At 42.7% G+C, this 3,772-nt stretch overlaps 1 long non-coding RNA gene across 1 annotated transcript; it reads right to left on the bottom strand.

Annotated features, from left to right (window-relative positions):
• Positions 1-331: 331 nt before the first annotated feature.
• LOC135072184 (uncharacterized) lies at positions 332-743 on the bottom strand. The gene is made up of 3 exons (XR_010257357.1): positions 694-743; positions 509-587; positions 332-399 (listed from the first exon to the last, which is right to left on the bottom strand). It is a non-coding gene; the product is annotated as an uncharacterized LOC135072184 (long non-coding RNA).
• Positions 744-3,772: the final 3,029 nt, after the last annotated feature.

The following is a 3,772-nucleotide window of genomic DNA, read 5'->3' as shown; positions in this document are numbered from 1 at the left end:
GTGTGCAACTCCCCACGTTTTACTATATTGACGTTTTACTATTAGGGTAGAAGAAACACTAATTTATTAATAGCTGTGCCAGCTTAGTCGTCTTAAATATTTAAGTTCGACCGAACGGAGGCCTGAACTGCTCGAGTTTGAATCGGGGTTTGCTATTCTATATGGATCGATATGGGCCGAACGGCTGCGGGGCGGGCTACCTCTCGACGCCGACGAGCAGCCCGACGGGCAGCGCCAGCAGCAGCTGCGCGGCGGCGCTGAGCTCGGCGCCGCAGGAGCCCGCCGCGCGCGCCGCCCGCCGCCGCCACGCCTCCGCGCGCGGCGCGTAGCGGGCGCCGCTCGTGGCGAGGTACGAGCCCGTGTTTTGCTCAAAATAGTACACCTCGACGCGCTCCGGAACTGAAATTAAAATAAACCACTTAAGTAGTTCATCCATAAAAGCAGGTAGAGCTTTTTATTTTAGCTATCTATTTATTTATACAAAACAAAACTGGCAAAAACCACTTGCCATTTTCGTTATTATCCAATAAATCGGGATTCACGTTGCTTAAAATTTTCCAGCCAGACTTTTTAGGAATTTTCTGAAACTTTCATAAATAATTATTAAAGATTCTAAAATTTCATTAAGTATACAGGCGTCTATAGAATTGCGGGATAAAGTCGTTTTGGTCGAGGACGAATAATAATTAATACCTCCTCTGGGGCGCGCACGGACTGCAGCGCGTCTGACTCCCGCTCCGCCGCCGCTGTGTCCGGTGCAGCGCACACACGCTCGCGTACGCTACGGGATATAAAGAATACAAAAGAATATTACAGTAGTATTTCGGTACAAAAGAGGGCGGGTGACCTTGTGGGATTTTAAAGCAAATTAATTTGTTATTTTAGTACATAATTTTAGCAGCCACCTTCGACTTCGTCCGCGTGGACCCCGTTTACCTCCTTAGGGGTGGAGTTTCGTAAAATCAGTTCTTAGCGTACGTCTACACCCTTATATGGAACCTACCTGCCTGGTATTCTTTTGTATGTCTGTTTTGTATGGTGTGGGTGTGCAATAAAGATCATATCTAAGTATCTATAAACTGAAGACGAAGAAGAATCATCATAGGAGAATAATGGCACGGCATGTAGGCCGTAATCTGAGCTTACATTTTGTATTGCGGAAGCGCGTGCGGCGAGGCGCGCGCCAGCAGCACGGACGCCGGCAGCAGCAGCACGTCGCCGCCCGCGCCCGCGCCCGCCGCCCGCCCGCCCTGCGCAACAGTACTTATTCAAACATCTACTCCTGTGTAATCTCAGCATTGGGAGTCCGACGCGAGTCTTCGGGTAGACCACACGAGTGCCATAGTGAATGTATGATGTACCTGTGGGACGCGGACCGGGCTGGAGGCGGCGGGCCGGCGCGCGCGCTGCTGCACCACCACCTGCAACCCGCGCTCTATACAGTCTGCAGTAAGTAAGCACTTACTTCATATGAAAATAGAAACCATGCCCACGCCAGTCACAGACACTGAACATTAATTCGATTTGAAATCTCTTAGCTACCAGTGGCCGGTCGATTATTAAATTAGTATTGGTTTATTTGTAAGAAAACGTAATATTTATGTTTTTGTGATAACAATATCATATTTTAGTAAGATAATTAACCTGCACGCAGGAAGCGGAGCTGTCGCCGGGCGCGGAGGGCGCGGGCGACGCGGCGCGCGCGCTTCTCGCGGACTCCGTGTCGTTGCTGTCTGTTTAACGGGTGCACTATATTATAATAACACTAACAATTATGTTTTGCATAATTGATAATATCCACGATTTGTACCACGTGGGCGCATCTCGGCATGACATTTCATAGGCGTAATCACTAAATACGCACCCTAGTGCGGCCCACACGGCTCTTGCACTGCCTGGGCTACAAGCGGCGACAGTTGATTGCCGCTCACTGTTGTGCGAGAGTTGTTGTTTTGTGCTGTTCATAAATAACATTATCAACCTAAATTGATAATGACCGGTGTACCGTGATTATTATAGTCTAATAAATGTATTTATTGCCTTGGAACCTTAATTTTATCGTACATGCAGGAAGCTGATTCTTGCATTTTACACAAACACCGAAGGCAATTGGACCTGGCTCAGTCTTCGTTGTAAGGAGAGATCCTTTGCAGCACTGATACTACCAAAATAAGTTGTAGTTTATTCTAGTCACAAAAATAAATCACATTTCTGTGAGATCTATAATTATTACTTATTTGTTTCTAATTGGTTGAAGTAATGCGGAACCAATCACTAGAAACAATTGGTTGGGGAAACGTACTAGGAGCGACACATGCTCCAATGGGATGGCTCGAATTTTGTGAATTATGTGGTAGGCGCAAGAGATCGCGAGAGATATCAATATTGGATACTCGCTGTGTTGACGAAGATGACTAACCTAAATGTGTATTGGCGATTTCAACTTCTTTAGCTTCGACGCCTCGATTCGTTGTCGAGCTGTGGTTGTTGCCGAACTTTGTCATCAGGAGGAATCAAATCAATATGTACAAGTTTAACCACAATATTGTCTGTAACAAAATAACGTTTATAAATCGTACTTGGGGTCCAGTTGGTTTTAAGGTAGGTATGTCACAAAATTAAATGTCATTGAGTTTCAAAATATTGACGTAAAATATTTTTCTTTGTAGGTATTTTGTCAAAATGAAAATGGTTGGAGCCAGATTATACAGGCTGGAAACGATAAGTGATCTCACTCGATTATTTCTAAGCTATACAAGATATCGAAAAACTAAGTATAGCCTGACCAGGAACATAAAAACCCTGGCATAGAGGCGCGTCAATTGCATTTGATAGTGCAACACTGAGTACAGTCGTACCTGTGTTAAATTAATAGGCTAACTTTATGTATCAGGATTCAGGATTACGGGTTAATTTGATATTTTCATAAATTAACGAAAAGATATTATTATAAGTAACCTGGTTTAAATAAATTAAATGAAACCATCAATCGAGCTAGTAGGATTTATTTTATTATTCATCAATAATCAAATTCAGAACTTTAATATTCAACTGCAATGTCTGCTCACAAACGCTTCAAACTCGGTACTTCTTTCCCAATTCCATAAAATTCAACACTTAGAAAGTGACAAAAAATTTTAAAATAGGTAGTTGAAACAAACCACAGCTAATTTTCATAGTGGACTGTACTATACGATAAACATGTCAGTCAATTTGACAACCTTTGTCGGAAACATTATTCAATGAAAATATTGTCCGAACCCTTAGTATTTCTCTTCGACAAATACTTTAACACATTGTGAACCACTTTTCTTTCACGACTATAAAAAGATTTTAGCAATTTAATTCACAAAATCAGTTGCGTACATTTAAAATAAAGTTTGTTTACACTTTGACAGCAATAGACTGACATGCAAGGTGACATGTCAATGAAGTTTTCAGTTACTGTTGCCATTAAAATAAATTAGTACCATTAGTTTTCCGCAACATGGCGAGGGTTTTTATGTTCCTGGTCGGGCTATAATCACTGATTCTGAAAGTGCTTCACGAGCTCTTTCAAATGGTACCAATAATAGGTTACAGATTATGGAAGCTGGTAACATTGAATTTTTGGATTTTGTAACTTCTCGTTTCCAACCTGTATAATCCGGCTGTATCTCCAGGTCACCTAGATATAGTTCCAAAATACTGAACTGTCCTATGCATGACATTGACAGTGGGGCGCCACCGTCAATACCGGATCGCTGGTTCCGATTTTTGCCATGTTGGAAAC

This window comes from Ostrinia nubilalis, chromosome 5, assembly GCF_963855985.1.
Source record: "Ostrinia nubilalis chromosome 5, ilOstNubi1.1, whole genome shotgun sequence".
Classification (NCBI taxonomy): Eukaryota; Metazoa; Arthropoda; class Insecta; order Lepidoptera; family Crambidae; genus Ostrinia; species Ostrinia nubilalis.
Note: the sequence above shows the minus strand (reverse complement) of the source record. Positions and strands in the feature narration are given on the sequence as shown.